The sequence below is a fragment of the Tupaia chinensis genome, unplaced genomic scaffold (assembly GCF_000334495.1).
Source record: "Tupaia chinensis unplaced genomic scaffold, TupChi_1.0 Scaffold000240_1, whole genome shotgun sequence".
NCBI classification, from domain to species: domain Eukaryota; kingdom Metazoa; phylum Chordata; class Mammalia; order Scandentia; family Tupaiidae; genus Tupaia; species Tupaia belangeri.
In genome coordinates, this window is record NW_006159718.1 from 723,317 (window position 1) to 744,661 (window position 21,345).

The 21,345-nt window shown below is 42.5% G+C and overlaps 1 protein-coding gene and 1 pseudogene across 1 annotated transcript in view; one reads left to right on the forward strand and one right to left on the reverse strand.

Moving 5' to 3' along the window:
• The first annotated feature begins 6,350 nt into the window (after positions 1 to 6,350).
• CCSER2 (coiled-coil serine rich protein 2) overlaps positions 6,351 to 21,345 on the forward strand; it is a 143,057-nt gene continuing 128,062 nt past the window's right edge. The window contains exon 1 of the mRNA XM_006148710.3: positions 6,351 to 6,413. The gene's annotated coding sequence lies outside the window, so the exon portion shown is untranslated. The remainder of the gene's footprint in view (positions 6,414 to 21,345) is intronic.
• On the reverse strand, positions 8,783 to 9,270 carry LOC102498057 (glutaredoxin-2, mitochondrial pseudogene; annotated as a pseudogene).

Sequence of the window (21,345 nt, forward strand, 5' to 3'; positions counted from 1 at the left end):
GCTAGAGAGAGAGGGAAAGAGAGAGAGAAAAGAAAGAAGGCATCCTTCCCAAGAGGGATGGTCATTCATGCTGCATTCCCTTCTCTGTTTTTCCTTTTGGGATTTGGGCACGTTGCACTTGCACCCAATATGTTTTTCAAGCCTCTGGGTCAGGACTCAAACCATGCAATCTACTTGTGTGGAACTCAGCTGCCCTGAGCACACATTACTTGCTGGCCCTAGGCTTCTGTTTGTACAAATTTGCTTTTTAAAATTGGAAGTAAGGGTACTTACTGTTTAACATCACAGTCTACAATAGGAAAGCAGTGTACTATTTTTCTAGTTTCTTTTTCTCCTTTGTATGAATTGTCCTTCACTTGTAAGTTTGTTAGAACCTTCTCACCAATTTTCATTAGCATTAGCGCTATAAAGATGTTAAGTTTGGAAAATATTTCTGATCTGTTTTGCCTTTTTATTATTGTAGGCCTTGTTATTTTTTATATTATTAAAATCATGGACTTTAGAAAAATTATGATTTTGTCTTTTTATTTTGTGATTGAGAGTGAATGTTATTCCACTATCTGATTTGCGCTTTTAATTTCTTAAATTTCTCAGGTTTGTTTTGTTGTGTACACCTGTAGCAAATTATTTGGGTTTATATAGTCAAGATCAAATTTCATTTATGTGGATTTTACATTATAGAAAACCACGTTTTTCTAAATAAATTTCCATTTTCCATTTTTTTCCTTCCTGGACTTGACTAGTAAAACGCAAAATAACTTAGTTTTTTTAAAAAAAATATTATGTTAAATTTCCAGAAGGCACACGTACTGTCCAGAAATAGAGAGAGGGAGGGAGATGTGGTCACACCACAGGCCCTTCTCTTTCTCTCTTTCCTCTAAGGATTTTGGTCTCATATAACCAGTCGTTTGATTATGTTTTTCAAGCTTTTGGAGCTGGGATTTGAGCCATTATTGACCATGTGGGATGTGGCTCCCTTAACCACTAAACTATGGCATAGGCCATTTTTCTTTTCTTTTCTTTTTTTTTTTATTTAATAAATGGGTACTTAAAAAAAATGGTAAATTTTAGAGAAACTAAAATTTTCAGGAAAGTAGCTTATCGGTCAGTAGGTTTTGTAGGTTCATAATTAACCAGAAAGTTATTTCTGAGTTAACATTGTTAATCATTCTAAAATACATGAAAACAAAATCTTGGCTATCTGCTCCCTTTGGGGAGAGGGGCATTCCAGATAAATGAGACAGTCCAGGACAATAGTTAATATTGAGCAAGTGCTGGGTTCTTTGCTGGTACTTGCCATGAAGTCTCTTCATCTTCATAGCAACCCTAGAAAGTAGGTTTTATTCAGTATCTTCATTTCATGGACGAGAAAACCTAATGACCAAAAGTGACCATCCAAAGAGTGGATCTAGTAAGCACAGATTGGAACTCAGTCAACTAGTCTGCTTTTATTTATTTTTATTTTTAAAAAAGAATGATTTAATTTATTATTATTATTTGTTTAATGTGACCAGAGAGAGACAGAGAAGGGCAAAGTGAGAAAACAAGCTGCCAGGTCTGGGACTTGAACCTTGGTTCAGTGCCTTAACCACCTTGCCACCTGCTGGACCTAGCTCGCTGCCTTTTAAAAAGTCCTCTTTTGGAACCAGCAGAGGGTGTAATGATTATGTCATAGTCAACTGTGGTTTGAGTCCCAGACCTGACTTCTTAAAACTTACATGTGCATGCATGCCCAGAATCCCAAGAGGAGAATGAAGAAGGCATTGCTGTGTGTGGCCATCCTCCCGGGGCTGGGGGGTGGGAGTGATTGCTCACTTTCTGTCTCTCTCCTTCTCCAGTGAGTGCACATACCCTATAGCAAAAATTTCTCTCTAAAAAAAGGTCCTATTTCTGGGGCCGGCAGGTGGCATGGTGGTTAAGGCGCTGAACTCCCAAGTGGCCAGCCATGGTTTGAGTCCGGGGCCCAGGGACTAGAAACTCAATGCTGAGTGTGTGTGCGCCCAAAATCCCAGGAGGAGAATGGAGAAGAAAGGATTGTGGGATGGCCATCCCCTCTGGGGGGTGATTGCTAGCTTGCACATTCTCTCTCTAGTCAACATGTACACCCTGTGGCAAAAGCAAAAACAAACAAAAGTGCTATTTCAAAGATGTATTATCTATTGTGCCAAGGATTTAGACTTCATCTCTTGGCATTGAAATTATTTTAGATGTTTCAAAGCAAGGGGATGATATGATAAATCTTTTAGGGAGGTGGAAATATATGGTCTTGTTTTTCTGATAGGTGGTTTAACTAGGTCTTATAAGAGATGTAAGCCTAAAACTGAGGCAGAAGTGAAGACCAGGGGATATTCTGGAAAGGTGCAGGATTTGGTGACTGACTTACCTTATAAGGAGAGTGGGAAGGTGGAGTGTTGGTTTGGAAGACATTGAGTGGGGTGAAGACAGGTGAATCTGTGCTCCTGGCCTTTGGTATATTTTTCTCAGCGTTGACTGGTGTCTTGTACCTGATCTAGTGACACTTCTGTCTGCCACTGGGTGTTCTGCTTGTCAAGGACAAGAACCGGGTAGAAGGCATGAGCTAATGCAGGCTGAGATAATGGAGGGAGAAGGCCAGAGACTGAATTGGGGACCTGGGTCCCCAGGGTCTGAGTGGGCAGAGGAAAGGAGCTCCAGAAGGTGACAGTGGTGGGGAGGATGGAGAGTGCTCTGTGATGGAGAAGGAGGGAGGTGTTAGCACAGCAGCAAGCAGAATGCCACCTTGGCCTGCAGTTCCCTCACGTGCTGTGCCCGTGGCCAGCGGTGCATTGAGCTGAGTTCTTTACGGACTTCTTTGTTCTACAGGCTTTTCTCAGAATGTCCTGCCTCTTTTGGCTTCTAACTTCTGCTTGCTATGGGTGCTCATGTGGGGGCATAACTTACCTAGTGAGTTAACTAATCAGAATGTCATTTCTTTTTAAGTGAATTGACCAAACGGGCACTGTTAGGTACAATCTCTGCTGAGTTAATTGTTTTTTTTTTTTTTTTTTTTTTTTTTTTTTTTTTTGGGGGATTTTTTTGTTTGGGGCGCGTGCGCTCGCCAGACAGACAAAAAAAAAAGACAGACAGAGAGAGACATAGAGACAGAAAGCGAGAAATCACCCCCCAGGGGGGATGGTCACGCCGCAATCCCTTCTCCTCCATTCTCCTCTCGGGATCTTGGGCACGCACGCACACGCGCCCGGCGTGAGTTTTAAGCCACCGGGTCCGGGACACGAACCGCGGTCGACTACGTGGGAGTCCAGCGACATAGCCATTATGCTAACTGCTGGTTCCCCTGAGTTAATTGTTTTTGAATGCCTCAGAGTTACTTCTTTGCCTTTAAAGACTTCTGGTTGGTTATATTGAGATTTGGAGCCATTGGTAAGTTAGAGGATTCCTAAAGACTACTGTCATGAGAGTTCTTTTTTCTCCTGTTTTCTTTTCCATTTGATGAGTAGTTTTTTTGTGAAGATACTTGGAGAGTTTTTTTTTTTTTTTTTTTTAAGAGAGATTTTTGCTATAAGGGTGCATGTGCTTGGCGAAGAGACAGAGAGACAGAAAGCAAAAAAGTGAGAAATCACCCTGAGGGAGGATGGCCACACCACAGTCCCTTCAGTCCCTTCTCTTCCATTCTCCTCTCGGGATCTTGGGCACAGACGCACATGCACCGAGTATGAGTTTGAAGGCACTGGGTTCGGGACTTGAACCATGGTCACCTACATGGGAGTCCAGTAATGTGACCACTATGCCATCTGCTGGTCCCAGTTGGATAATTTTTGAGAATTGTTGGTGTTAAAAATGCCACAGATCATTCCAGATGATTAAGAATCTCTGTTCTGCTTGAATGGTTTTAAAGTTGTTCCATGTGAGGCCTTGTTTTGTATTTTCTTGTTCAGTTCCTGACATGTTTCATGTATGTGTTCTTCAGAAAGCCCATTAAAAAGGAATTTGTTCCTTTTTTTTCTGGTACTATTTGCTTTAAGTTATCTCTACCTTCTGCTGTCTCCTTCCCAGTTTTCATCTGTCTAATTTTCCTACCTGGTTAATATAGTGGGAAGGGGAAGAGAGTAAAAGCATGATTCATTACTTCTCTTCCCCTTTCTGTTTTGTTGTCTGGTAGTGAAAAGCTCAGTTGATGCTTCATATCATAGTAGGTACTTTGTTTTTTCCTGGCATTCTACCTGTTTAAAACTGCAAAAAATAAATTCTAGTCCTGTTTCTTTGAATTGCACACTCCCCTGTCCCCCTGTCTTCCACTTCCTCCCAACCAAGACATCAACAACTTTGCTGAGTCCCTAGTGTAAACTGGGGCAGACACTAGAAGGTACTTAAAATTGTTGTTGTCATTGTGTTAATGGTACTTGGTTGCAGCCTGAGTGCTTTGGGGGAAATTTGAGAGCTTTCTCTGACCATTAAGTCTTGGCAGCAGTGTTAGGGTTGGGAGTTGAATTTTCTGACTGAGGCTTAGAAAAGCAGGAACTGGGGTCAGCAGGTGGCATGATGGTTAAGATGGTAGACTCCTACATGGTCAGTCATGGTTTGAGGCCCGGACCCTGTGGCTTGAAAATCACACCAGGTATGTGTGTGTGCATGCCCAAAATCCTGAGAGGAGATAGAGAAGGGATTGGGCATCCTTCCTGGGAGGTCACTTCTCAGTTTCCCTCTCTACTTTCCCTCTCATTTTTTCTCTCCTATGAGCACATGTGCCCCATGGCAAAATCCTAAGAAAAGAACAACAAAAAGTAGGAACTGTTGTTAATGTCTGTTGAAGTGTGTAGAATGTGCCTGTGTGCTTTGGTCAGAATTGGTAGGCCTGTTTATGGGAGACATCTTGGTATTTTTGCTTTCAAGAAAGACATTATGGTCTTTTTTTTTTTTTTTTGCTTTGTGATTTAAGAGACTAGAGTTTTATTTGGTTCATAGCTTGGAGGGCCAATGTCCAGGAGTCACCTCTGGTGGGGTCTTCTGTCTGCATTATGACATGGTAGAAGAGCTTAGTCTGTTCCATGTGTTTTTCCTGACTTCTCCTGGTCTCAGTCCTTCTCTGTCATAAACCCACCCAAAACCAATCATAGGGGCCCTGTCCCAATCACTTCCTCACTCCCAGTGGCCCACCGTGAAGGTATTAAGTTTTATATTAATACTTTCACAACCAAAGCTCAGCACATGCATTTGGAGACAAACCATAGCCGCACCCCTTATTTGTTATTGGCACCAGCTAAAGTTGTGGACTTGGCCATTGCTGTGGCCACTCTTGCAGCCAGTATTTTTCGAGGACTTGAGAAGTTCTGCACTGTGGACTCCTTGAGCACTGGTTTTGAGGCCAGGTCCTGCGTCTGGATTTATCCATGTATTCATCCCCCTCCCCCCCTTCCAGATAGATGAGCTCTTGCTAGGAACCATACAATGACTGAAACTGAGTTTCTGCCTGTATGGAGCTTACATACCAGTGACAAGAGACAGGTATACAGGTGTGTATAAGGTGTGCAGCAGCGTGGTGCCAGGGGGAGATAAAGCAGAGTCGGGGAGAAAGGGCATGCATGGGTACTGCAGGTAGTCAGCAAAAGCCTTAGTGATACCTGGTGTTTGAGCAGAGATCGTGAAGACCGGAGTGTGTGATCTGTGGCTGAAGTGTGCTTGTTCAGTTCAGGGAGTAGCAAGTTCAGGGAGGTGTTGAGGGGGGTGTCTGGAAGAAGGCGTAATCAGATCGCATGTGTACTTGTAGGCCGCTGGCTTTGGGCTTTTACTTCTCCCGTGGGATGCCACTGGAGAGTCTCGCCTTGTTTTGAATGCACTTCTGTACTGCTTTGTAGGGAATGACAGGCAGGCAGGACATGATGCCATCGTGGCACAGGCTGCAGCGTGTGTCCCAGCTGGGGAGAAGTGTGATTTTATTTCCTTTCATTTCTTTTCTTTTGGCTATAGGGTGTACATGTTCCCCAGAAAGAGGGAGGGAGGGAGGAGGAGAGAGAGAGAGAAATTACACCCCAAGGAAGATGGTCATGCTACAGTTCCTTCTCTTCCATTGGCCTCTTGGGATTTGGGGCATGCACACACATGGCCCAGTGTGATTTTCAAACCATAGGGTCTGGGACTCAAACCTCTCCGTGGGCCGTGTGAGATCCAGTCACCTTAACCACCATGCTACCTGCTGGCCCCAGGAATTTTTTAAAAAGTGGGTGCTTTTTCTAATATATTTGTATATGGAGGGAAAAAAAATGCAGCATCTGCTTTTTTGGAACATAAATGAAATTAATTTTATCCTGTGTACCCAGGGTCCATAATTATCATATGTTCTTATATATCCTCCTCTTTCTTAGCAGGTAGTGGCTAGTGGGAAGAGGTGTTGCAGAGCCCCCGCCCCCCTCCACCCTGCCATTACTTTCTAGTAGAGGGTGAGTGAATTTTCATCAGTTCAAAACTGTAACTTTTTTATAAGTGTGACAGCTTTTTAAAAATGAATTATTAGGAAATAAAAGGCCTTAAATTTGCTAAAACTTCTTTTTCTCTGATAATACTCTCTTTTTCACTACTCCTTTTTTTCTGATGTCTCTGACCACACTCTTACTGTAATAGCTTAGGATGATTGAGTTGATGTCTGAGATGAGTTTAGAAAGCACGTTGAAAGCATATTTCAGTTATAGCACTTTATATTGCCTCTTTTCGTGGTTCATTTATGTCTGAGTGAGTAACAGTCAATATTTAGTGCTAGAGATTGTTGCAATTGCTTTTTTATCCTCTTCATTGGTCTTCCTCCAGATTTTTTTCCCTTAGTCACTGATCCATGCTTCTGACTTTTGGATTTCTGAGACATAAATTGGATCAGATCTTCTTATTGCTAAAAAAGTCTTCTGTGGCTCCCTGTTATCTACAAAATTAAGTTTACTCTCTGTTTACTTCTTCTCCACCTCCTATCTGCATGTGCACTCTGCTTCTGGGGCTCAAGAGTGCTCTCTCGGGGATTCTAATGCATGTTGTGGTGTTTCTTACCATTGAACTGCAGGATGGGGTTCTGGCTCCTTATTTGTGTACACTGAAGTCCTCTTGGAGCTGCCCGGGCCCTCATCTTCTGTCAGGGTTCCATGAAAATTAGAAACTGACATCTCTATGCTCTTGTGCATACCATTCCTTTTTTTAGGGTGGGGATACCACTCATTTTAGTTATCTTATTAAATCACTGTTAAGTTTATTTTTTTGAGTATAGCAAAGTGGAGAGTTTAGGAAGAAGAGGGAAGGAAAAACAGCGCTTCCTAGCAGAAGGGAGGAGTCCTGGAAAATGGGTTGGCCCCATTTTATTTTTTTTAAGAGCCCAGTATACAGGTGTCTCTTCTTCCCAGAAAGGTGCTAGGCATATTTTCATCATGCCTCTTCCAGCCATTACTCATTGTACTCTATTACCTGTGTTCTCTTCTCGTAACATTTTACAGTTATTTTGTTGTAATAGTATTTGATGTATTTTTTCTGTTTCATGACTTTTTCTTTACTCCCATCTTACAGACACTCAGTAAATTTTTTCTTCACCTCTGTTTTACAGACACTCAGTAAATTCTTGTTGAATGAATGAATGAGTAAAGCAAATAATTATTCAGTGTTGGCTGTGTTATGATGAACCCATTTGGTTGGGCATTTACCTCATTTAATTTGTACAGAATATTAACACTACAAAGATTTTTCAGAGGGTGTGTGTGCTCACCAGACAGAGACGGGGGAAAAAGTACCCTTTAATAGAATGTGGTCATGCCACCCTCCATTCTCCATTTCTCCATCCAGTTGGGATTTGGGGCATGAATGTATAGAAACCTGGTGTGTTTTTTAGGCTGTGGGGCTGGGATTGAAATTGTACAGTTGGCCATGTGGGATCTGATTCCCTTAACCACTAGAATACTGGCTGGCCCAAACATTGTTCTGTTAAAAACTGAAGCCTATGGCTCCACAGGGTCAGGATCATCTTTCACCACCACATCTTATTCCACCAGAAGGGCCAAGATAGATAAACACAAGATAAAATCATATGCAAGAGAAAATGCTGAGCTAGCTTAGTATCATAGTGGTTAAAGGAACTGGATCCTACATGGGGGACGGCTGGCTGAGGTTTGAATCCTGACTCTGGTTACTTGAAAAACACCGAGGACATATGTGCATGCCTGCCCAGGGAAGGAGAAATGGAGGAAAAAGATTTTGGCATGACTCTGCCCCATTGGGGTGTATGCAATTTCTTTTTTTCTCCGTCTTTCTTGCTTGTGAGAGCGTGTGCTCTCTGGCAATAAAACACACAAATAAATACAAGCTTACCGTAAGAGAGGGAGAGGAAGAGCAAGATCGAGAGAGAGAATGATGCAATCAAGAGTCAGGGCTGCTGCTGGCATAAGATGACTGCTTTACAGTAAGTTTTTAGAAAATACGTAGTATACTCTTGGGACCAGCAGATGATGTAATGGTTATATCGTTGGACTCCCACATAGTGGACAGCAGTTCGAGTCCTGGACCCAGTGGCTTAAATTCACGCTGGGCACATGTGCCCGAGATCCCGAGAGGAGTAGGGATTGTGGCGTGGCCAGATTCTTGCGCTCTGTCTCTGTCCCTCTCTGTCTTTTTTTTTTTTTTTTTTTTTTTGAGGTTTCCACTGCAATTTATTGTTCATTTTTTGTACAGCTTCTTTGTGAAGCTGATTCATGTATTTAAAACACCCTCAAACATTTAACAGGTATTATCAGGCATTGCCACTTTAACTGACACTTTACTAACAAAGTCATAAGTACCTACATCACTGAAAGTCTTTGCTTTTGCTTTTTTTTAAATAACACTGATGAACAAGCGGAAGCAATTTCCCTTCTTTGTGAAGCCTGTGAGTGTCAGTTGCACCTCCAATAAAAGTTCCATTGATAAAAATTCTTGGAACGGTTCTTTCCCCGGTCATCTTGTAAAGGGCATCTTGAAACTGGCTTCCATATTCCAGCATGTCCAATTCCACCACTTTACAGCTAACGTTCATGTCATGGAAAAGCTTTTTTGCCATTATACAGTAAGAGCAGGATGTTTTTGAGAAAATCACCACACAATTATCAGAAATGGTTTCTTGGATCTGGGTCACAGGGGCACTTGCTGACTTCCCCACAGAGGACGAGGTGCTGCTCCCCATCCTTCGCTTCCCGCCGCAGGGCTCCCACATAAAAATGTGGGCACCCGACTAATGTGATCTCAGATGAACAGCGAAATAGCCGTTTCGTTTGAAGTATGTCCAGTGCAAAAGACGTGACGTACTTGGCCCAGAGGCCGCAGCCCCTGCAGAGCCGCTCCTGCGTCGGACCAGCCTTATCCCCACCAGCTCCAAATGGCGCCGAGACATGGTCAAGTCGCAGGGCCGCTGCGAGTGGAGCAGAGGGGGGTCCTTGGCGACGTGGACCACAGCATGAAGACAGGGACCAGGCCGACGCTGCCCTGGCCGCCTCCTTCGGCCCACCCTCTCTGTCTTTATGGGGAGTACACGTTCCCTATAGCAAAAACCACTCTTCAAAAAAAAAAAAAAAAGTAGTACATGCTTAACAGTAAAAACTTTAGTATATTAAATTTTTATTTATTTATTTTTAAATTTATTATTATTTTTAAAATTTTACTTTTTATGGAGAGGTTTTTTTGCTATAGGGTGCTTGCGCTCACCAGAAACACACAGAGAGACAGAAAGCAAGAAATCACCTCCCAGGGGGATGGCCATGCCGCAATCCCTTTTCCTCCATTCTCCTCTCAGGATCTTGGGAACGCAGGCACATGCGCCCAGTGTGAGTTTAAGCCACTGCGTCCGGGACTTGAACCGTGGTCGGCTACATGGGAGTTTAGCGACATAGCCATTACACTAACTACTGGTCCCAGTATATTAAATTATTAAATACATACACTAGTGACATAGTCATTGTTATTGTCAAGTATATTGTGCATAATTGTATGTCCTACTTGTTTATATACCTGCCAGAGCAGTAGGTAGGTTTGTTTACACCAGCATCACCACAAACACATGAGTAATGCGTTGTGCTAGGATGTTAGGGTGACTCTGACATTATGGCTATGATGTCACTAGGGCATAGGAATTGTTCAGCCCATTAGAACCTTATAGGACCAAGGTCATGTGCAGCTTCTGGTCTTCTCGGGCTGAAATGTCATTCTATGGTGTATGACTGTGTTTTATTAAATATTTTATTCTTTTTAGCAAATATTGAGATTTGTTTGTGATCTTATTGTATGTATATCCCAAATTTCTATTTTTGTCCCAATTTTCCCCAGCCCCTGTTTAATTTTTGTCTTTGACATTTCTATTTGCATGCTCTTCTTAGTCACCCTCCACAATGAAACTCAACATGTCTTGCAGTCATTTCCTAAACTTGCTCCCCCTCACTTCGTTAGTGTTTTCTTTATAACTGTCTTATATGTTACTTAGGTTTCTCTGCAAGAGCTTTGTCTCCTTCAGTCAGTTATGTTAACATACTGAGTTATAATTCAGCGGAAAAAATTTTTTGGGGGCTACCTGTTGTGTTAGTAGTAGAAATGAGAGTCTGAGTAAGTGGTGGTCCTGGCCCACAAATGATGGCGATGGGTATAGGCATCCTGTAATAGTGAACTTCTAGAACAGCATTTGAAGATAGGAAAAAACAGGTGTTGCTCCTGCTCTCACTCCTGGCTCAGCGTGGCACTTCTGCTATCAGCTGTGTTGGGTTGTTCCCCACATACCCAACAATAGTGATGCCAGATTGGCCAGTGGACACCACTGGGTATGCTGAAATTTAACTCAAGTCTGACACTGTCCAGAGATGGCATCAGATCCAAAGGACAGGGCTCAGTCCCTTACGACTGCTCCCACTTCAGAGTCAGTTTCAGGCTTGGGTTGCTGCTCATGCTTATGACTGACCAGCTGTAAGTCAGGGTCCCCACAACTCCCTCCTTCAGCTCAGTGAATTCGCTCACAAAACCTCGGGAAACATATACTTATGTTTACCCATTTATTATAAAGGATCTTATGTATGAGGAGTCTTCAGAATGTTTATGAAAGATGCATATTATGAAAAACTGCAAGGGTTTTAAACTTTTTTTGCACTAAAATGAGCTCATACTTAAAAATAAAATTTCCTATTTCCACAAAGCTTTTTAATTCCTCTGTAGGGGAGGGGACCCTCAGCTATTAGCCATCTCATTATTATATAAAAGATACTTGTCACATTGGCAATTCTAAGGTTTTAGATTCTCAGGGTTTCTGTAGCAGAAATCACAGACACTCTGGGTATAGAAACTATCTCTTTCATATATCTCAGTTTTTACTTTGGACCACAGACCCTCTTTAGTTGTTTCTTTTTTTTTGGAGAGGTTTTTGCTATAGGGCGCGTGCGCTCGCCAGACAGACAGAGACAGAGAGACAGAAAGCGAGAAATCACCCCCCGGGGGGATGGCCACGCCGCAATCCCTTCTCCTCCATTCTACTCTTGGGATCTTGGGCACGCACGCACACGTGCCCAGCATGAGTTTAAGCCACCGGGTCTGGCACTCGAACTGCGGTCGACTACGTGGGAGTCCAACGACATAGCCATTATGCTAACTGCTGGTCCCTTAAGTTGTTTCTCATTACAATGTTTAGATAATTTTAAGACTTTTTTTTTTTTTTTTCTTTTTAGGTTTTTGCCATAACCCTGTGCTCACCAGACAGAGAAAGAGGAAGTGAGAAAGCACTCTCCCAGGGGTGATGGCTATGCTGCAATCCTTTCTCCATTCTCTTAGGATTTGGGGCATGCAAGCATATGTGCCCAGCATGTTTTTTCATGTCGCCAGGTAGGGACTCAAAACTGTTCAGTCACCCATGTTGGAGCCAGTGCCTTAACCACCATGCCACCTCTGGCTCTGATAAGACTTCTTGATAGCTCAACCTGACTTGGCTTTCTTGTCATTTCTGTTCATTATATACCCTATCCATCATAGAACTCTTAAAAAGAAGCTTTGGGGACCAGCAGATGGCGTGGTGATTAAGGCGCTGGACTTACTCACATGGCTGATTGTGGTTTGAGTCCTGGACCTGGTGGCTTGCTTTCTCACTTTCCCTCTTTCTGTGTGTCTGTTCACAGAATAAAATCCCCCAATAAAATCAAATCTGGAATTCAAAGCATTTCACCCAGGCTTTTTTCTCATCTTCTGCTCCATGAACCTTTCATCCAACAAAACTTTTCTATATACTGTTCCAGACATACTTCATTCTCTTCCTGTTTTGTCTTAGCTGTTTGAGTCACCCTCTTCCCCCAGCATTTCACTCCTGCTTCTTACTCTGCTTGCTGAAGCTGTTTGCCCTGTGACGTGGTTCCTAATCATTAGACCCAGTGTGGACCTTTAGACTGATCGTGCCCATGTCCCTGATGCCTCTCCCCGTGCACTCAAGACAGCACTGCTGTTTTTCTTGACTCACTTTCTTTTTAATTGCCAGAGGGCATTTGTACTCTTGGGGTTGGGAGGGGGTAGAGGAGAGAAAGCACCTCCCTAATGGGGTGTGGTCACACTGTAGGCCCTTCTTTATTTCTCCATTAAATCAGAATTTGAGACCACTCACAAGGTATGTTTTTCAAGCGGTAGGGACCAAGACTCTAACTGTAAGTAGTTGGCCATATGGAATTGGGCTCCTTTAACCACTAGGCTATGGGGCTAGGCTATGGGGCTGGCCTCTGTTCTCTTTTAAACCTGTTCTTTCCTAGCTGTCTTTACTGTCTCCTAATATGTGTTTGTCTCACTTTCCTATCTTGGCTAATGTTGGAGCCAGGCACCCAGTTGCCCATATTGTGAACCGGGGTGTCATCCCGATTTCACTTCTCTCTCATTTTCTTTTAAGAGAGGTTTTTTTTTTTTTTTAAGAGGGTATTGCTATGAAGCGAGAAATTACCCCCCAGGGGGAATGGCCGTGCCTCAATCCCTTCTCCTCGATTCTCCTCTCGGGATCTTCAGCATGCATGCATATCACCTGGCGTGAATTTAAGCCACCAGGTCTGGGACTCAAACCGCGGTTGGCTACATGGGAGTTCAGCAACATAGATAGTCATTATGCTAACTGCTGGTCCTTAAGAGAGATTTTTGCTGTAAGGTGTGTACACTTGCTAGAGAGACAGAGGAGACAGAAAGTGAGAAATCACCCCCCAGGGTGATGGGCACACCACAGTCCTTTCTCTTCCCCTTTCTTCTCGGGATTTTGGGCACATACACACATGTACCAGGTCCAGGACTCGAATCACGCTTGGCCATGTGGAAATCCCGTGATGTAAATACTATGCCATCTGCTGGTCCCTTCACTTTATCTCTCATTTTCTGTTAGTTTTCAAATCTTGCTGATGGGGCTTCTTCCTCTCCATTCCCTTTCCTGTTTCCTTGGGCTTGACCTAATAATATCCCCAGTAGAGCACAATGAAAAGTCCCTTAAAGTATACACCTTCTGCCCAGTTCTGGGTATTCTTTACAGTAATATATTCAGGAAACACATGTTGGTTATAGCCAGTAGGAATGGCAAAGGCCAAATAGTTTTGGGTTGGTCACCCTGGATTAGTGCTTGACCTGAGCGGCAGTCCTTACATATCCATTAAAGGTCATTTTCCTCGGTGTCTCTATTAGATGATACTGTTTTGAAGTAATTTGTTTTTCACCCAGAATTTACTTAAGGAATAAGGAAACGAATTGTTAGGGGTTACAGGGAACAGGCAAAGAAGGTATATAAATAGAGGTCTGGTTGGGATAAGTGCCAGAAGTGAGCTTACAGTACATTTTCTTAATGAACTAAAAGAGAGTTTTAGTAGTTTGCAAGTAACGTGGTGCTTACTGTTCAAATGCCAGTTAAAGAGCAGTTAACTACAAGAAAATCTTGAGACTGTAGTAAACACAAATGCAAGTGTTAGTGGGGGAAACTGGAAGCCAGTGTACTTTAGTGCTTTCGGAAGAGGTTGTTTCGCCCTCAGTAAATGCCCAGGAGAGACTCTGGGTATCATTGTTGCGGGTTCCTGGAAGATGCTAGCATGATGTGCTGATGCTTGACATGTGGTAACATGATCACTGTGCTTCTTCTGGATTGTCTAATATGCTTCATAAGCACAAGCCATCTGGTATGAAGAGTTGCTTCCTGGACTCTGGTGTGATCATAGAAGAGCTCTTTAATTTCTTGACTTTTTTTTTTTGTTTGTTTGCTTAATGTAGATTTTGGTAGGATTTGTCTTATTTGTGGAATAAAATGTCCAGATTTGCACTAGAAAGTGCTTTAAAACCTTAAGAGTTTTTTATGTTCTGAATTATTTAGCAAATATTACAGAATAATTGAGTTTACATTTTGGAAATATTTTACAGATGTGTTAAGGGTATTTTTATTACTTTTTTTTTTTGAGAGGTTTTTGCTATAGAGCGTGTGTGCTTGCCAGAAGGAGAGAGAGCGACAGAAAGCGAGGAATCATCCCCCAGGAGGGATGGCCATGCTACAATAATTTCTCCTCCATTTTCCTCTTGGGATCTTGGGTATGCATGTACACGCGTCCGGCGTGAGTTTAAGCCACCTGGTTTGGGACTTGAACCACGTCGACTACATGGCAGTCCAGTGACATAGCCATTATGCCAACTGCTGATCTCAGTATTTTATTACTTTTTGGTGTTGTTTCTTGTTGGTTTTCATTTACTTTTTGATGAATTTGGGAGTCTTATCAGCCAGGACCCAGATTCTCACTTGGACATTACCATGGAAAATCTGGGCACTCTGTATTGTGTCCAGTGGCTTCTTCTGGGGGGAAAAGAAAGGAAGAAGGCATTAGAGAGAATTTGCAAGGTGGACCGAGGTGGACGAGTGGCGTTTTGAGCCAAGGAAGTAGTGTGTGCTTTTATAAGGAGTCCTGGAAGAGCTCTGTGTGGTCAGAGATCCTTGCATGGTTTGGAATGGGGAGGGAGCAGCCACCAAGGAATACTGAGGCCAGATTTTGAAGTCTTCTGTGTTCTTTGCTTCACTCACTCACTAGCTATGTGTCTATGGGCGGATTATGTGATTTCTCCAAGTTTCAATCCCTTTGATTGGCAAATTGAGAATAATAGATATATCTGCACTGTACGGCTCATGGGAGGTTTAATGGAGGTAATGCAGGTATCTGACACGTAAGGGCTCAGTAAATACCAGCTGCAGCCACACTGTGTGAAGGCATTTGTACTTTGGAGAGCCACTGAAGGATTTTAAGTTGAAGATTGATATGAGCAGATTTATATGTTTGAATTTTAACTCAGGGACAAGTATAAAAAGTATTTGAGGGAAAGAAACTGAAGGCAGGGAATTAAGGGGACTTGTGCTAGAATACTGGGTAGAAATGGTAAGATTCTAGATTAAGTGGTTTTAGAGAGGCGTGTATGATTTGAGAATCATTGCAAATTGTCACTTGTACTGTATTCCATGCATTGGGAGGATCTAGAGGGAACTAGAAGACCTGACAAAAGGATATGGCCAAGAGTACTCAGCTGAGTAAGAGCATAGTACCCTTTCCTTCTTTCTTTTCCTTTCTCCCTCTCTCTGTGTGTCTTTCTCTCTTTGTCTCTTTTCTTTGCCACAGGGGCATGCACACAAAGGAGAGAAAAAGAAAGCATTCCACGATAGGCCTGGTCACACTACAAATCCTTTCTAATCCTTCATCTTGCCGGGACCCTGGGCTCGTGGGCACCCAGCATGTTTTCAAGCTGCCAGGGCAGGGACTTGAAGCTTGGTTGGCATGGAGGAATCTGGCTTCTGTGCAGCACTGGACTGTTGTTCTGTAGGGCTGGCCCATGTTCCATTCTCAAGAGGATGGGACCAAAGTTAGGAGTTTGAGGCCCATCTTTCCCATTGTCCAGGGACTTGTGGCTTGGGGCTGTCTGCTCTGTTCTAGGTGGGCTGGAGCCTTTGGGCAGCTCTGGGAGACTAATTCAGAGCAGCAACTTTGGGCGCACAACAGGATTCCAGGTATAAGGAGGTGCTCTTGCGTGTAGGAGAGACGTGGCGTGAACCACCACAAAGGAGACCTCTGTAGTACCAGGTATGAGACAGAGGAGCTGCTGCTTCAGGCAGGAAGGGCAGCCGAAACTGACAGTGTTCATTACTTTTGGATTTGAATCTCTGGGTTCTGCCCTTGGTGAGTGCTAAAAAAGGATCAGGCCTTACTAGATGGGGACTCAAGATTAAGTTTTTTTTTTTTTTTGGAGAGATTTTCACTATAGGGCGTGTGTGCTCGCCAGACAGAGAGAGACATAGAGAGAGAAAGCGGGAAATCACCCCCCAGGGGGGATGGTCACGCCGCAATCCCTTCTCCTCCATTCTCCTCTCAGGATCTTGGGCACGCACGCACACGCGCCTGGTGTGGGTTTTAAGCCACCGGGTCCGGGACGTGAACCGCGGTCGACTACGTGGGAGTCCAGCGACATAGCCATTATGCTAACTGCTGGTTCCCTCAAGATTAAGTTTTGTTAATTTTATAGCCCAGAAACATCCTTTAAAAGCATTTGGTATTTTGACATTCCATATGTGAGACATTTCAGAGTGTTACTCTATAATCATTTTGGGTAACGCTGCATTTCTACTTTGCAGCTTTGTTTTTAGAGTTCTGTCTGTACATTTTCAATTGAAGGCTGTTCTGTTTGGCAAGTTCAATTGTAGCATTTGAAAAATTGCCTTTCACAGTAAACTAATTAGTTTTTAATTTGTTTACTAAGTTGAATGTTACACCTTTCTTACATAAATTTCCTTAAAGAGTCTTTAATAATAGAGAACAAACGTATTGACATGCATTTTCTTGTCACTGAAGCTTTCTTTGCACTGACCAGTTGCTTGTATGGATTAAATATATATACTTTGATTTTAACATGTGGTTGCGATGCTTGTTTCGGTCTGAGCTATTTTACTTTTTTTTTTTTTTTTTTAGATTCTTTTGCTATAGGATGTGTATACTCATGGAAGAGAGACTTGAGACAGACAAAGAAAGTGAGAGATCACCCCCTACGGGGATGACTATGCTGTAGTCCCTTCTCCATTCTCCTCTTGGCTTTTCACGAACACTCTTGGTGTGTATCTCAGGCTGCCAGGTCTGGGTCTCTAACCACAGAGTTGGCCATGTGTGGGATCCAGTGTCCCGACTACCACTCCACCTGTGGGCCTGATATTTTATTTTTTACTAATAAGTTCATAAAATTGTAATTACGTTATGTAAATAAACAAGATTTTGGGATTGTGTATAAGATTATAGACATTTTTGTTTGTTTATTAGACGCTCCTAGATGTTACTTTGTTACTGGATTAAGGTAAGATTATTTCTACATACTGCCGTGTCCAAGGCCCAAAAAAGGAGTTTTTAGTTGAGCTATAGTTGTAGCATAATTTGATTTTCGGTAATCTTTATTTTTTCACGCAATAGGTCTTTCTTTATTGTTTTTTTTTTTTTTTTTTTTTGTGAGGTTTTTGCTATAGGGCGCCTGCGCTCGCCAGAAATACAGACAGAAAGTGAGAAATCACCCCCACGCCAAAGTCCCTTCTCCTCCATTCTCCTCTTGGGATCTTGGGCATGCATGCATATGTGCCCGGCGTGAGTTTAAGCCACGGGGTCCGGGACTCAAACTGTGGTCAACCACATGGGAGTCCAGCAACATTGCCATTATGCTGATGGTCCCAGGATATATATATATTTTTTTTAAAGAGAAATTTCTGTTATAAGGCATGTGTAAGTACTGGAGAGACAGAGAAACAGAATGCGAGAAATCATTCCCCACGGGGGATGGCCAAGTCACAATCCCTTCTCCTTTCTTGTTTTCTCAGGATCTTGGACATGCATACACACCCGCCTGGCAGGAGTTTCAAGTCTTCGGACCTGAGACTCGAACCGCAATCGGCCATATGGGAGTCTAGTGATGTAACCACTACACCATCTGCTGGTCCCTTTTATCTTTAAATTTGCCAGATGGTGCATTCACTCACTAGAGATAGACAGACTGACTGGAAGAAGGGGAGAGGAAGAAGGAGAAAAGCATCCCCTGTGGAGTGTAGTCATACCACATTCCTGTCTCCTCCATTTCTCCTTTCTTCAGAATTTAGGGCTTGCCTACATTTGGGTCCAGAGTTTCTCACATCTCTGGGTCCAGGACTGAACTACATTGGGCAACCACGTGGAGTCCAGCTGCTTATATCACCAACTTGCAGGACCATCTGAACATGCTAATTCTTACTGAGATTTATTGCTGTGTATTATATGAGGAGAGACAATATGAAATGGAAAGAAAATACAAAACTGTGATCTAACTGTCTGATGCAGATTAGGACATAGGACATAGGACGTTCCAAGGAGCAGTTATGGCATTCTACTTCATGGAAGAGGTATAGATTAGGATGTAGTACATTCCAGAGAGCATAGTTAGGACATTCTGCTTCACAGGAGATAAGATATATATTAGGACGAAGTACATTTCAGAGAGCATAGTTACCATATTCTACTGCATAGAAGAGTACTCATTGCAAGAGCCCTCTTATAGTCCTCCTCGTTTACTCTTTATATCATGTGTCGCATATGTCTCTTATCCCCCCCCCCCCAGCACTATTCTGGAGGAAATGGACAAGACAGATGGCTACAATGGATTGAGGAGAGGTAACATGTGATGAGTTGAAGGAATTGTAATTATTCAGTGTGAATAAGAGAAATGTGGGTCCAGTTGCCTTTTACTATTATTATTATTAATTATTTTTGAGAGACTTTTTTGCTATAGGGTACATGCACTTGGTGGAGAGACAGAGAGAGACAGAGAGACAGAAAGTGAGAAATCACCCCCCAGAGGGGATGGCCACGCCATAATCCTTTCTTCTCCATTCTCCTCTTGGGATTTTGGGCATGCACACACACATGCTTGGCTTGAGTTTTAAGTCGCTAGATTTGGGACTTGAACCACGGTCAATAACATAAGAGAGTCCAGCAACATAACCAGTATGCCATCTTCTGGTCTCTATTATTTTACTTTTAAAAAAAATTGCTACTGGGTGTAGGTGCTCATCTAAGACAGAGAGCGGGAAAGTAAGAAAATACCTACAAGGGAGATGACCATGCTTCAGTCCCTTGGTCATGCATGCACATGTGCCTGGCATGTTTTTCAAGCTATTGAGTCTGAGACTTGACTTTCTCAACTGACTATGTGGGATCTACTTGCTTTAATCTCCATGCCATCTGCTTGGTCCCTGGCTACCTTAAAAACATTATTTGATAATTGTATACTCAGAGAAATGATATGAGACTAGTAACAGTACAAAGAGTGTCTAAATACTCTATCTAGATTCACCTATGGATATTTTATGCCATTTGCTTACCATTGACCATTTGACATGTATGCATATATACATGTATGTACACATACATATCTACATACACATCATGGCCCTTTTCCTCCAAAATACATCTACATGTATTTTAAAGACTGAGGGCTATTTTTTTTTCCTGATTGACCCAGTTTCCTTTGTAGCATTTCCCCTTCCATAGACTGATTTTTAAAGAGCAAGGAATGAATCAATCATAAGTGATTTTTTGGTAGAAATTTTCTGGTAAGGGTCTAAAAATTGTGGAGACATAAAGTTGGATTTCCCTTTTGCTTCGCCTCCATCCCTTCCCCAATATTTCCCATATTGGAAAGTAGACTGTACTGTGTGACGAATTGTTAAAACAGAAACTTGAGTCATCCTTGATTTCTCTCTTGCCCTTATTCCCTGTGTTTAGCCTGTCACCAAGTTTTGTAGCTCCTGTCTCCACCATACATCTTGAAACTCATCTGTTCCTTTCTATTTGTCTACTTTGACCTGCAGAATCTGTCACCATTTCTTACGCTAAATCTTATATCGTTTTCTACCTACTTTCCCTATATCCATATTTTTTCTTCCAATTCCTTCTCCTATTGCACTCCTCACATTCCATTTGAGTAATGTAAAGCAGCTCCTGCCACCCTCCTGACTGTTCATCATGCTGGAGCACTGCATGCACAGTTAGCTCTTCCTTTAGCTCAGGGCTTAGATATTCTCCTCCAAGAGGCCTTCCTTGATGCCCACTTGGTCTTTTTACTTCTATAGCACTTCATTGCTTTTTTTCACACACATATCATTCTTTTTTGTCTTTTTTTTTTTTGGAGAGTTTTTTTTTTCTTTTTGCTTTCAGGTGCATGCGCTCGCCAGATAGACAGAGAGAGACAGAGAGACAGAAAGCGAGAAATCACCCCCCGGGGGAATGGCCACGCCACAATCCCTTCTCCTCCATTCTCCTCTCGGGACCTTGGGCACACACGCACACACGCCCGGCGTGAGTTTTAAGCCACCGGGTCCGGGACGCGAACCACGGTTGACTACATGGGAGTCCAGTGACATAGCCATTACGCTAACTGCTGGTCCCCACATATGATTCTTAATTTACTTGTTTGCTTTTTCTTTCCTGTATCTCCTACCCTAGGTTGTAAAGTACAAAAAACAGGGACAAGTCTGTTTTGTCCACTTTTGTATTCCTAGCGTTCAGCATATTGCTAGGGTGTTAGCAGTGATTAATATATACTTGAATACGGAGCAGAAAGAAACTTGAGAGGGGTTATCTAGTTGTATTGCCATTGGTTTACCATGTTGAATCATTCTGATAGTTTGAAAGGTTTTCCTTAGGGCTAAAAAGTGCCTTTCTTTTATTTCCATTCATTGAGGCTAGTTGTATCCCTCTTTCATGCCTTAAACTACTTTGAACCCTACGTACCACACCTTAAACTATTAGACAGCAAATGTCCTGTGTTCTCTTAGCTTTGCTAGGCTAAAATATTGATTTGTAAATGGTTTTTGTCATTGACTTGATACTAAAAGTGATATACTATTGTTAAATGACTTATAGCATATTAATTCAGTGTATTTTAGCCATTAAAATAATGAATCTAACTGTAGAAATGTGAGAAATAGTTCTGAAACAACGATATTTACAAAGTAGAGCATTGGGGGCTGGTATGTAGTGTGGTGGTTAAGGCACTGGACTCCCACATGGTCAACTGCAGTTCGAGTCCTAGACCCAGTGACTTGCTTTCTTTCTCTCTCTCTTCCCCCTCCTCCTCTCTAGTCAAATTAAAATAAGTAAATAAATAAATAAAATAAAGTTAAATAAAATAATTCTTTAAAAAAATAAATAAAAAATAGATCTTTGGAGCCATCCAATGACGTAGTGGTTCAGGTGGTTGGATCTCACATGGCTGCCTATGTGGTTTGAGTCCTGGATGTAGCAGCTTAAAAAACATGCTGGGTGCATGCCCTATATCTTGAAAGGAGAATGGAGGAGAAAGGATTGT